This window comes from Schistocerca serialis, chromosome 1, assembly GCF_023864345.2.
Source record: "Schistocerca serialis cubense isolate TAMUIC-IGC-003099 chromosome 1, iqSchSeri2.2, whole genome shotgun sequence".
Classification (NCBI taxonomy): Eukaryota; Metazoa; Arthropoda; class Insecta; order Orthoptera; family Acrididae; genus Schistocerca; species Schistocerca serialis.
In genome coordinates, this window is record NC_064638.1 from 432763668 (window position 1) to 432778617 (window position 14950).

The following is a 14950-nucleotide window of genomic DNA, read 5'->3' on the forward strand; positions in this document are numbered from 1 at the left end:
ATGCAGGATGTCAATGACCAAACGTGACTAGCATCCAAAAGGACGGACATATTATTCACTCATCCATCCAGGATCGTACACCTACATCACGTACCTTGTCTGCAGCAAGGTAAGTAGCCACACAAACAATTCGAAACATCTGGAACCCAATGTGCTGGCAGCACAGTGACCAACGTTCCCGTGACTTGGCTGTGAAGAAAGCCTCGCTGAGAAAGGTATGCCCAACGACAGTGTTGGACGCAAGAATGGCACCACGTTGTGCTTCCAGACGAGTTCTGTTTACAGCCTTATGACCGGCTTTCCACGAACGAGGGCTCCGAGGAGAACGGACATTGCCATATTTGCATTCTTCATCATCATATGAGCCCAGCACATGGTGGTGTGATACGGTGTGGCACGGTGAACACAACAGTATCACCTTTGGTTCCCGTCGCTGGTAATTTAGATTGCATCTGCCACATTTCTGTTGCACTAAGACCGCTGGCTGTATTATACTTTCGAGGTCTCCAAGAAAAAATAGAAAAATAAGATAATGCAAGACTCCATTTTCCCTACTGTCGTAACAAACATGAATGCAGATGGTTACCAGCGCGCCCGCCAGATCTCTGATCCACTGAAAACATCTGGTCGTGGGATGCCAAGAGGTTGCCACGCCACCAGTAGCCAGCCACTGCGACTGATGGGTATTGTTACAGAACTGAAGCAGCACTGAGTGGCACACACGTATCTTTCATTAGAGGTCTGGTCGACTCGATGTCCCGCTTCGTTAGAGCAATAGATGCTGCCAGACATTTTTAGCTGTCGTTAGTAATTTTGGCATGCATTATCAGGTACTTTTTGTACTGTTATGTGCACGGACAATAAGTAAAATTTCATTATTTGTCGAGATCGTATTTAATACCTGAAGTGGCAGCAGTAATGTTCTTAGGACCGGCATTTGAATACATCTGGCTATTATCATCCTATTCATTATCTGGCGAAAGTACCCGGACACCCCTATATAACACGGAATTAACCTCTACACATCATAAGAGGCAGACGCGCCAGTATAAAAGGTGGTAGTGAATACTGTGTTGTCAGCAGCCAAACAGTAACGACACAATGGGTCGTTGAGGAGAGTTCAGTGACTTCCAACGGGGACTAGTCTTTGCATGCCATCAGTGTAAAAAATCCACGAGCGCCATTTCAACGTTTCTAAAGGTACCAAAGTTGACTGTTGGTGATGTGATTGTGAAGTGGAAACGCGAAGCAAGAAACAGTGCTAAACCAAGACCAGCAGACCTCACGTACAGATGAAGCACGTACAGATGAAGCAATTGGGGGGGGATATCGCTTTAAACCAGTGAAGGAATCACTCGTGATTTCCGGAGTGTTGCCAGCGCTGCAACTAGCACAATGACTGTGAGTGGCGAGCTGAAAAGAATGGAGTGCCGTATAATGGTCGAGCAGCTCCTCATAAGACACACGTTTAAAAGTCAGTGCTAAGCGATTCTTGATGTGAGTTAAAGAACGACGCCACTGGACAGCGGACGATTGGAAACGAGTTATCTGGAGCGGTGAGACACGCTATATTCTGTGGCAGTCCTATGGAACGTTATCTGCCACCATGTACAGAGCCAACGGTGAAATATGAGGAAGCGTTGTTACAGTATCGAGGTGTTTTACGGTGATTGGGGTGTGGTGTCCTTACTTCGCTCAAGAAACGGATGAACGCGGAAAGGTATGAACACATCTTACAAAAATCGTGTACTGCGTATTGTAGAGAAAAAAATCGGAGACGATGATTCTTTGAACCAGCACAAGAATGCGTCCTGTCATAAAGCAGCATCTGTGAGGCAATTGTGGACAATTACATTCCAGAAGTGAACTTGCCTGCCCAGAGGGTCGACCTGTATCGAATGGAAAACTTTTGGGATGAGTCGACTTCGCTCCAGACCCCAGCGTTCAGCATTGCCACCCTCTCTGGTTTCAACTTTTCATGAATAATGGACTGCCATTACTCTGCAGACATTCAGACAAGTCACTGAAAGTGTCCCCAGCAGAGTTCAAGCCGTCATAAACCAATGACTGGGCACACCCTTTATTAACGTTCTCTAATAGCTGTCCGGATGCTCCTGCTAAGACTTTAGAGTGAAATACAGATTAAATATCACTGATATACAGCGAGGAAAGTAGTGGACCCAGGGACATTGGACACACTTCACTGATTATCTTCTGTTACAACAGACGAAGGGCACTGTAATGTTCCCCAAGTGTTAGTGGATTTCGTGACTGCGTGTTTTCGCGCAGTAGCGCTGAGACGATTTTTTCGCTGCTTAACAGACACTACGATTACAATAAAACCTATCTGCAATTTCATTATTTATGTTAAATGAACCAGGCCGGCAACTTTTTGTTCTCTCTCTGCTTGATCAGCCATTGTCCGGTACGGTCGCAATAATATGTGTTACGTAGAGATTCTGTTTTCTTGTGCTCATTTTGCGTAATGACAACTATTTAATTCCAGTGTGTTTTTCATAACGTCTAATCATACCTTTTTTCCTCAGCTTTTTTTTCATGAATTTGTAAGTAAATTTGGCTTACTTTGACTGGGGGTGTCTGTTGGTGAATGACCGCATATTAACGGCACCAATAAGTGTAATACGTTTGGTTTGCTTTCAAAATAGAACCTGCATCTAAAATTTCACTTATATCAAAACGAAATCCAATAGCTTTTAGGCGTAAATCACGTCCCAAAATTATACTCGCCAACAGACAATATCGGTAGAGAAGCCTAGCTAAAAAATATGGTGGCAATTAAATTCGTAAATTTCAATACTTAATTTAAAAAAATAATAATTCCAAAACAAAATAAAAATAACAAAATTTAAAAACCACCACAGCATGACGATCCCTAACTTCCTGATGTTGCAGTTTTAATGCCCAGCAGTATATACATAGTTAGAGAAATTAGGTGTACAGTGACAGCCTTTCGGTGGTACGGCTAAAAGTAATTCTCAAGAAATGAAACAGAAAGCAGGAGTGGAGCAGGCAGAAGGTGCCTGGTGAACAGCGCTTGACTTGCCTGGCACAATGTGTGGCGTCCCGAACCGTCGGGAGTTCACCGGCGTCGCCTGCGCAGCCCCGGATACCGTACTCGCTACGCAAAACAGAACACAACCTGCATGCAAACAGAAAATAAGGGCAGCGAAACAGAACAAAAAGAAAACAAAGAGGGCCGAAACAAAAAGCCTCACGTCGGGAAGCCCGCAGTCTTTGTCACCACACAGCACTGAGCGAACGGGAACAACAAGCCCGGCTTCAGTTTTGTTTTCAATCTGATATTTGGACGAAAAGTTAGTACCGATTTAAAAACGTCTTTAACAGAAACGATAAATTACGAAAATCGTACAGTCAAAACTTAAATGGAAGTATGCCAGCATTGGAGTAGAGTATTAGTCTAACACCAGGGCAATGTTCAACAAACGTATACCATTCTTAGTTTACTCTTTCCTTAAATAAAAATAAAGTGCCAACAATATTCGCTTTTGTATGTAAAATTAGCAGTATTCGACAGTTGGCCAGTAAAAGATCAAGTAGAAAAAAAAATTGCGGCTTGTTGTGCTAGCGTACATTGAATTTTCGAGATCAGAAAGTTGTTTTTCCCACTACAGCAGCACACGAATTCCATTGTTTTCCTGGTGTTTATGCGAGAGGGTGGTCCCATTTTCCTGCACAATACTTCGATGACTCGTTGGCCTCCGGACAGTGAACACATCAGAAATATCGCTTTTATCCTGATGGAGACGCCAAAATATTGCTCAGTTAAGTGGAACTGCCAATCCGGTGAACACCCTTAAACGTATATTTTGACGTTATATACAACAAAATCATTATAATTTAATGTATCTTTAAAAAAAGTGGTATACATTCCACTCCAATCAAAATGGGAATGCCATACTAGTTTCTTTCGTTGCACGTAATTCAAATTTTAACTGTACATTATCGAATGCGAGAAATGACATCAATTGGATAAATAATATCTACTCAATTTATGTAACATCATTGAAAGATTGTTATAAGCGAAACCAGGATGATGTTTTACCAATGTGTATGTCTATGCTTTTTTATCACCTTCGTCTTTCCCAATTAGTTCATCGAAATCTGTGAAAAGTTCTCGTACTAACTCTCATTCCACGTTTGCGTAGAATAGAGTAAAACATACATTTTCAACTTTTTCGAATTCCCAATTTCTGAAAAGATAAGTATTAACGACGATTCGCTTTCTGCTCCGGTTTTTGTGCAATGATCTATCCGAACGCAAGGATATGTTTCTGAAAGCCATAATCAAAAAAAGTAATAGTAAGATAAACTACCTCAAACAGACTTACCTTGCGATCAGAGGAAGCACAACCTTTCGCATAGTCTTCCATGTTTTTATTGATATCATTATTTGACAGACATGATTATAACCTTGCACAAATATGATCAAGGAAAACAGAGGAACACGATGCTGACTGCGTTAAGTAACAAGTAAATGAGAAGAAAAGTTGTTTTAACGACTGCAAAGTCATTGAAGACGAAGCACAAGGTCGCCTTCGTCGAAAATGAGTCAAGAAACAACACGTGAGCTCTTCAGCCATGGATTTACTCTTTTTCCTACTGAATGCTCTCCAATATTTTAACACTGTATTCCTCACTTAACAGTTGCAATTGAGTGGGCCGAATAAAAAGTTAAATAAAAAACAATCTGATCTTTCGGCAAAGAAGCTTCGGTCCACAATGGCCATGTTTTCTAACACCTCCACATTTCTGAATATCAGCTGCTGAAGTTGAATACACTTGATTGTTGCAGTATTTGCTGTTAACAATGTCAATTTTCTATGTACCTTTTCCAACCTTTAATAATTTGCTATCTTAATTTTGCTCTTTCTAGTGTGCGAATAAAGCAAATGTCAATCAGCGCTAAATAAACGCTATTTCTACCAGTCTGACACCAAAAATTGCATTACATTAAGAAAAAGGCCAACTGGCATAGATAAGTGAATGACGACCTAGAAGAACTTGATATAAATAAGCAAGAAGTTGGGGACAGAATAAAATGCTGAAAAAATTATGAAGTGGGAAAGTGTCTAAGACAAAACAGTACGAAGACGGCAGCGAAGAACACGCACAGCAGCCAAAAGGAACAAAACAGTGAAAAGATGAACATTACAATATACTTTCACATATTATTTAAAAAAGCAGTTTTATCGCATTTAGTGTATGAAATTTTTCTCCAGGCGCACCAGACTCACACATAAATTAATCTAAAGATTTATTAATGTCTTAGAAACATCTAAAAATTTCGGAGGATATTTGATTCATCACAAATCATCAGATGCTACTTCAAAGGGCTTGATCGACATCTCCTAGTAAATTTGGTAAGAGATGTGAATTTAATAGCGCATTTAAATCTTAATTGTAAGAATTAAGCACCTTATCTCGACGAGCCTATCGTTTCGATCTACTCTGAAATAAAATATTGAAATGTTAACAACGCTTATATGGGAGAGTGTAATAGAAGGTGATTATTCTCTTTCTTTCTTTCTTTTTTCCCTCATAAACTGTTAGTAGCCTATTAAGTTTAATAATGGCTGCGCTATTGCCAGTCTCCCATTGGAGGCTGCACAGAAGTTGAAGCAAGAACTTCATTCAACGGTGTTCACATAAAAGGCAAGTATAGACAATATGTTACGGCAGCTACTTTAATCACTATTTAAAATATACTGAAAACAAAAAAACCATGCATTTTAGAAATAATGCTCTTGCGTTTTTGAAAGGCGAGCTGGGTAGCTCAGTATGTGTCAGACTATAAGTCGAGAGATCTCGGATCCAGTCCACATTGGTGAAAAAAAATTTCGGTCATTTACCATTCTTCTCGCCTCTGGCTATGATTTGTGTAAGCGAATAATTCTGAGTTCGACTGTGCTCCGGAATCCACATTATTACACAACTGGTCCTCCTATAACTAGCTGGGTAAGTCAGCTTAAAAGTTAGTGAAAGGCGAAGGCATACCATCTCCTTATGGCTATTCCAATGAAATGTTGCGGGGTTGAAACAAGTCTTCGGGTTGAGGACAGCTTTATCATTTTACCTTAGATTGATTTAAAAGACTTACACCTTGTAGCGTATTACACAGTACCTAATGAAACAATTTTAAAGGCACTCCGAAAGCAACAGTGTCAGAGATTAATACGGAAGGGGTCATGTTCCAGATGAGCAACACTCAAATCCAAATCTGGCCATTCTGAAGCAGAAAAATTTAATGAATAGTATCATACAGCAACAAAAAATTGAGATCATAACAAAATATTTTCATTCGCCTTGAAAACAATATTTACTGGCCACAATACGTTTCTACGAGGTTTATAAATCTGTTTAAACTACTATAAAGTCTTCTTTTCATTTTCTGTTAGATTGTTCTCGTTTATTTCAGAATCCTCATATGTTGGATATTTCTAGACAATGCAACTGAAATGCATCATACTTACTGTATTGAATTTCATTAAACTTTCTGAAAGCGATTCAATAGGCTTGAACTTCAACATGGGAGAGTGAATAGTAGATGCGCCAGTTATTAGCTGTAAAGCACATTATCTGATTCTTAAATCGCAAAGTAAATATTGTGAATGCTGTAAGTTTCACCAACAACGAACTTAGCTGTTGATGTAATTGATTCCAGACATTCAGCCATTGTCACTGAATGAATATCTTTATTTTCCTGCAAGTCCAGAAAGTTTAACAAGCTTTCGGCATTGCCCACTCTTAAGCTTTGGGACATCTACATTGCAAGCTTGAAATGTGCGATGGCACTAGTGAAAAGAAACTTTTGAGAAGCTCTAAGACGTCAAAAGTAATTAAACAAAAACGTTGTACTAACTAAAATGGAACAACTAAACTTTATTTCGAAGAGGAAATAATTCAGATTCTTAATTTTTAAAAATTGTGCCTGGTAGATGACACGTATTCATCCACACAATCGTCTGTTGATGTTCCCCATCATTCACTCCAATATTTTGGAGAGAGTTATACGAAATTCATCTAAAATCATTACTTTAATTCATCAGTTGTTCTTGGATGAATCTTTTATACAAGACACTTCAGACATCCATATTAAAACCAACGTCTGAAGAAGACTAATCGATGATCTAAAACAGGGAATGGGGAATGACACAGGTAGCTGCTGGAACCCCCCTCCTCTTCCCACAAACACACACACACACACACACACACACACACACACACACACACACACACTCACTCACACACACACACAGAAAGAGAGAGAGAGAGAGAGAGAGAGAGGAGGGGGCGGCGGCGGGGGGAGCTGTGTTGTATGCCTTGCAAGCGCTTCCTTGCAATCTGAACGCTGACGATCCCGTTAAGACTACGATGCATACAGCTTCAATACTCCGTAGACTACTGACGCTTGCAGATCTTCCAGCTCGTCCTGCTAGTTGCTTTTTCACAATAGACCCAGGTCGCTCAAAATTTTTGAGGCGTTTATTCATCCGTTATCTCGAAGGCCATCGACTTTAACGCCCTAATTGGAAGAAACTTCGGAACTTCCTCTATGTGACTTCCAAACTGACACTGTTTTTGTTAAACGTGTTTATTGATACGCTGTTATTTGACGAGGATGAAGCTCAAGATCATTATTCCGCAGTGGAATCAACTAAACGAGTCAGGCACGATATATGTCAGAAATTCTCATTGTTTTGAGTGCATTTACTGCCAAATATACATCTATACTACGGACATCGCTGTGAAGGGAGTAACAGTGGCTAATTTCGATCGCACTAATATATAATTAGGGATTCTACCTGTTACATTCGCATATGGAGCGCAGGAAAAATGATTCTTAAAGACGTCTTTGAGTGCTGTAATTAGTCAGTTACTTCACAGTCCGTGCAGGAAGCATACCTAGGGGGTTGTAGTACGTTCCTATATTCCTCATTTAATACCGCTCCTTAAAACATTTCAAGCAACATTTCGCAACTGATGTATGTCGTTAAGTGTCTGCCAGTTCGTGTTTTTCAGCATCTCCATGGCTCTCTCCCGTAAGTCAAACGAACCTGAGACAATTCGAGCTGTCTTTCATTGTATACGCTCAATATCCACTCTTAGTCTTCTTTGGCGTGGGTCCCATACACTTGAGTATTACTTAAAATACGTTCAGCACAGTAGTGTTTTGTAAGCAGTATCGTTTCCAGACTGACTCCACTTTTCCAGTTTCTTACGAATGAAGTGAAGTTTCATTTAGACTTAGCTTACTTGATCAATCTATTTCATATTCCTAGAAATTGTTACTACCAAGTATTTATATGAATTGAGTCATCCCAGTCGTGACATATCATATTGTCATAGTATACTACGGTTTTCATTATATGAAGTGCACAGTTTTACTCTTCTAAACTTTTAAAGAACGTTTCCAATCTTTGCATCTCGTTGAAATCTTATCAAGATTTGACTGAATATTTGTTCAGAAGTTTTCAGACGGTATTTCATTATAGAGAGCTGTACCATCTGCAAAAAAACTGAGGTTACTGTTAATAAATGTAAAAGAATAATCATTATTACAAATTACAGAATAGAGGGCGACCGTTAAAGTTGGTTCAGAATCTGTAATAAATATAATGAAGCAGTACTACATCGGAAATTTTGTCAACTAAGGGATTGTGCACTGGTATGAATATTATCGACTCGCTGCAGATTGGTCCCGATCCTAGAATCTAAATCAGATCTCTTCCTTTCAATGGCACTGGTATACAAATGGAGCTATTTGCTCACGCCGCGCCGCCCGGTCTGAGGCTGCAGGTCGCTTCCGCTTCTCTCGGTGAGCGCTCAGTTTAGTCAACACGAGGTGTCAAGCACCGGTAGTCTTTTTTTCTGATTTTTAACCTTTAATCTGTGACGTGTGATGTCCCACACCGATCGATAGTTCTGAAGTTTTACGTTGGCGCCTTGTTTTGCGTTTGCTGCCCCTCACTTCTGTCTGCCTTATGCACTAACGTCCTTGAGCATTGCTGAGGTTTCAATTTCTCTCCATCTGTTACCGAATGAGAACTGTAGAATTATTATCAGCACATGCGGTCTCCGTGACACCTGTGCGTAGCAGCGTTCGTCCAAGTGATCCAGGCTTCAATACTGTACTACAATCCTAGCTAAATGACGCAAGTGATGTTGACGAGTGTGTGGAATACTTCTGAATGGAGGTATATGATGGTAATTCAGATTCTAAAGTTTCTGGCGATGAAACGGATGAGTCTGTAGTAAGAAATGTGCATAGTAAGGTGTGTCCGCGGCTTGTGGTCTCGCGGTAGCGGTTTCGCTTCCCGCGCACCGGGTTCCCGGGTTCGATTCCCGGCGGGGTCAGGGATTTTCTCTGCCTCGAGATGACTGGGTGTTATGTGTCTTTCGTCATCATTTCATCCTCATTCACTCGCAAGTCACCGTAGTGGCGTTAAAGAACTTGTGGAGCGGCGGCGGAACCGCCCCGCGAGGGGTCTCCTGGCCACCAGTGCCATACGCTCATTATTATCATTATTTATAGTAAGGTGTAGTGTGAAAAAAAAAGTGTTCAAAAGGTCTTCTGATAAGTGAACTTTCGTGTTTTCTTTATAATATAATGATGCTGAGAGTATTAAATACGTGTTTTTCTTCTTCTTTACAAAACATTGATGTTGTGGATCATATGTAACAGGTGCTTGCAATAGTGTAAAAAATGTAAAAAACGGAATACATTACCATGTATCCAGTTTTCAATTGTTCAGTTGCATCCATTCATCTTTCAGTTTGCAATCAGTTACTTAATATTTATACTAATCCACCCAATACAAAGGTTGAAATCAATTCTCTCTTAATTTTTTTAAATTGAATTAAAGCACATTGTATAAAGCATACATACGCAGAGTTTCGTCAACAAATAGTATTATTTCAGTTGCTGTTAGTCACCAAATACTGTTCTGTACGATCAGGATATCAGATACGAGATTTCTATAACTTTCAAAAAAAATAAATAAATAAATAAATAAATAAATAAATAAATAAAGCAAAGAGGTCTGGCAGACCTCATGTCACAGGTTATGTCCCAATATAAATACCTCACAACTTACGGGTTAATGAACTGGAGGAATTGGAGGCAGCACTACAGAACATTGAAAAGGAAGAGTCAGTACATAGCCATAACCTAAAACTCCTCACTGATGAAGAGGGAGATCTGAATTTTAAGATTTTAGACATAACCAGTAAACTTAATGAGAAGAAGACGACCTCAGAGATGCGCAAAAATACGATAAATTTTTTGAGTAAAAAGCTAAAGTCATTAAAGCCGCAAGTTATCCCTGGTATAGAGGTCAAAGAGGAATTTAGCCTTCTTATGTCAGATGAATAATAAAGCAAAGAGGTCTGGTAGACCTCATGTCACAGGTTATGTCCCAATATAAATACCTCACAAGTTACGGGTTAAGACTATTATGGTGCTTCAAATAGCTCTTTATTTTAAACAAGTTAACGTGAAACGCAATACTCTGTAGTCATTTACGAGTGGAAGAGTAAAGGTAACTCTCCCTCTGAGCTGGGAACTGAATGTAGACGAGGAAAAGTGCGAGAGCTGTGGAAGCCACGAGGGAGAGGCGCGCCTGAGGACGTGCGGGGCGTCCGGCGAGCAGTGGCGCCGCTGGCCGCTATCGACCGGCGCCAGCCACGCCTGCCCTGTTGCTAGGCAGCCGCTCCTCCGCCACAGCAGCCAGCAAACAACAGGCGGCAGCCGGCACATGTGCTCACACTTCCCGCTCGCACCCCTCACCAGGGACGGTGCTCTCGCGAAAGCAAAGTGCCTCTCGCGTTTGGACGTAGACCCTACAAATGCGAAGGCCTGCCTGTAAGATCTGTTGCATCTTGGAATAATAAATATTATTCATCAGTCAAGGGCCAAAATATTCGGTCGGTGCACAAATTAGCAGCGTTTTCGCATAAGTCTAACAAACACAACAGATACACGTAAGAGACTTCAGTCGTCAATAATACACTAAAGCGCCAAGGAAACTGGTACAGGCATGCGTATTCGAATACAGAGATATGTAAACAGGCAGAATACGGCGCTGCGGTCGGCAACGCCTTTATAAGATAACACGATTCTGGCGCAGTTGTTAGATCGGTTACTGCTGCTTCACTGGCAGGTTATCAAAATTTAAGTGAACGTAGTGTTACAGTCCGTGTTACGGGCGATGGGACACAGCATCTCCGAAGTATGAAGTGGGGATTTTCACGTATACGTATACTCATTTCACGAGTGTACCGTGAATATCAGGAGTCCATTAAGACATCAAATCTCCGACTGCGCCGCGGTCGGAAAAAGATCCTGCAAGAACGGGACCATCGATGACTAAAGAGAATCGTTCAACGTGATAGAAGTGCAATTCTTCCTCAAATTGCTGCAGATTTCAGTGCTGGGCCATCAACAAGTGTCAGCGTCCAAACCATTGAGCGAAACGTCATCTATATGGGCTTTCAGACTCGAAGGCCCACTCGTGCAACCTTGATAACTGCGCGACACAAAGATTTCGCCTCGCTTGGGCCGGTCAATACCGACATTGGACTGTTGATGACTGAAAATATGTTGCCTAGTCGGACGAGTCTTGTTTCCAATTGTATCGAGCGGATGGACGTTATGGGTATGGAGACAACCTCATGAATCCATGGACCCTGTATGTCAGCAGGGGACTGTTCAAGCTGGTGGAGACTCCGTAATGGTTTGGGACGTTTGCAGTTGGAGTGATATGGGACCCCTGATACGTCTAGATACGATTCTGACAGGTGACACGTACGTAAGCATCCTGTCTGATGATCGTGTCCATTTTGCATTCCGGGCGATTCCAACAGGACAACGCAACACCTCACACGTCTAGAATTGCTACAGAGTGGTTCCAGGAACATTCTTCAGAGTTTAAATACTTCCTCTGGCCACCAAACTCTCCAGACATGAACATTATTGAGCATATCTGGGATGACTTACAACGTGCTGTTCAGAAGAGGTCTCCATCCCCCCCCCCCCCCCTCCCGTTCTCATACGGATTTATGGACAGCCAGCAGCATTCATGGTGTCAATCCCCTCCAGCATTACTTCAGACATTAGTCGAGTCCATGCCAAGTCGTGTTGCGGCAACGCTGCGTGCTCACGGGGGCCCTGCATGATATTAGGCAGGTATACCGGCTTCTTTGGCTCTTCAGTGTATATTCTCCTTCACTGTTTACAACAGTCCGCCAACTCTGGAGTAACTTTTCGATTCGGCTTCTGTAGAAATTACGTACTTTTGGAGCAAAGAACTCGTCGAGCCACGTTCGGATCGCATTTTCATCTGGAAAGGAAGTCCCTTGAAGGTTGTTTGACAGAGACCGGAAAAGGTTAGTGTCTGAGGACGCAAGATGAAGTAAATAAGGTGGGTGCGGAATTACTTCCCAACCTAACTCCTATATAGTTTTTTTAATTTTTTGTCAGTTTAGCTGAATACGGACCGGTGTTATCGTGGAGTAGCATCACTTCAAGTAGTCTTCCTGATCTTTTTTCTTGGACTGCGTCTACGTGATGTCTCAGTTGTTGACAACAAATGTCACCAGTGGTGGTTACACCTCGGGGAAATAACTTGTAGTAAACCACGCCGTCGTTGTTCCACCAGATGCATAGCATTGTCTTTTGCGACAGTGTACAGGTCTTTGTATGGGAAGTTGCTGCTTTGTTTGGGCTCAATCATTCATTTCTTTTCATTATGTTAGCGTAAAAACACCATTTCTTGGCACCAATAACGATACAGGATAGGAATGCTCGGTGTTTTTTAAGAGCCAATTGATGACGAGTATACGGATATGCACATATACCCACCTGCTAATTATTATGATTTTGTCTTATAGAATGGGGCTCTCGTACACCCGATTTTTGTACCTTTCCCAGTGCATGCAAATGTTGCACGATGATGCAATGAACACAGTTCATCACATTTGCCAGTTCTCAAGTACACTGATGTGGATTATTGTGGATTAATGCGTTTAAACAACCTTCATCAAATGCCGAAAATCTTCCTGAAAGTGGCGAGTCACTAATTTCAAAACGACCCTCCTTAAAACGCGAAAACTCTTTTCTTGCTGAACTCTGTCCAACGGCGTTGTTCCCATACACGGCGCAAACGGCTGCCTCCACTGCTGTCACCCATATACTGAAATCAGTCGGTCCCCAAAATCGATATTTTAAATAAACTAACCCCTGAAATGATTAAAACAATAGTTACATGACGGAAAGGTTCCGATTTCTCCACTTGGCACTCCATTTTCTAGCGTCCACAGTTCCGCTCAGTATCTCCAAATGACAAAAGACAATATGTAAACTCAAGTAGCAACAGTGAACTACAAATAAAAAGTGACAATCGCTAAATAAACTCGTAGCAGCCCTAGTGCCAACATGCAAAACAAAATCGCTGCAACTTATGCACCAAGCTAATATTAGTCATCCCTTTCACTGCAGACGACAGTTGCTTTGGAGCGTTCTAGATGGTATAGAACTCTAACTAGGAGGTCATGTGACCTCCACTGGTGACAAGGAAGTAGTGTGTATGTGCGAGTAGCTTTTATGTAGCCAGTACAGAAAGACGGGCAGGCGTCTAGACGTGGCAGAATGGCCCATAACACCAGTTCATGAGTGAAGCTGCCCAACAGTCTATTAACACGGATAGTCCACTGTGTCTACAAGGAATTGTGTACACCTACTATTGCAATCGTGCAACACAGACGAGCGTCTTGCCTTTTCGACAGTCGGTTTCAAAACATAAAGGAATGGCTGTTGTAAGTGACTGTAGGTTCATCTCAACCAGTTTCCAAGAAAACATTCTCAATAAAACTGCACGCAATGGACTTTCCGAATCAGATAAGTGTGTGGAGAGCAACATGGGTGACTTAAGTGCGGTAGCATCTACCCTACCGGGTGGTAATGCGTGTTGTGTTGAAGCCAGAGAGCTCGGGGTCGGATGCACAGAGAAGTGCATGTGCCGGTGATTTTTGCGTCGTGCCGAGTGGAGCTGCAATGGATGTCGCTTTAGCTACAGGGAATGTGCGAGAAGTTCTTGATCGTTGTGTTGCAAATGCTGTGGCAGAAACGGTACAGGCACATATATCTCGACAGAAGCAGGGTGAACTGAGGAAAAGGAAGAGGAAACGAGTTCGCGGAATGGACGGTCAAGTCGACAGGGCTGTATATGTCGAAGAATGTACGCCAGAGGTTCGGAATGCAGCGCGAGCGAAAGTGGTGGTCACAGCCTTGCAGGGCAAGCAGCTGACGTGCGCAGGGAGCTGTTTACAGCACAACCACACTCTGACGTACGCGACGAGTACGAAGTGCATGAAGTATGCAACGCGAGCTTGAATGCGCACGGGAGTAGTTCGCCACCAGTAACCAGCAAGTTGCTTCACTTAAGCAGGAGGACTAGGAAATCAAGCATTTCGGGGAGTATTCAGTCTAAATTGAGCGCTGCAGTGGGAAGAATACGAGGGACTATTTGTCGAAGTGTTGTAAAAGATAGTTCCGTACGTGGTAGACAGTTTCGGGGATAGGTTTTCTGGGAAAGCGTAAGTCACAAGGACAAAGTTCCGAAACTTGTTTCAAAACAAAGCGCTTAAAAAATGAGAGGAAAGACAGACAGGATGCCAAGAGGAAGAGTTTAATGGACCAGGCCTTGTATCGTTAAAGATGACATGTTAAGAATAAGTTATTAAGAAAGAAAGAATGTCATTTCTAATTTGTAAGTGTGGAACGGAGATTGGGAAGCCATGTGTACATAAGCAAGGCAACAGGCGTAGCAGTGAAATATGTTTCGTATTATTTGAGATAATGAGCAAGGCAAGGGACCCTTGAGAGATGTTGTGAGATTAAGCAACACGAGGA

General features: G+C 41.9%; 1 protein-coding gene across 1 annotated transcript in view; it reads right to left on the bottom strand.

The window, feature by feature from the left end:
• Window positions 1-14950, bottom strand: part of LOC126481620 (synaptotagmin-14) — a 602337-nt gene that overhangs the window by 133645 nt on the left and 453742 nt on the right. The window lies entirely within an intron of this gene.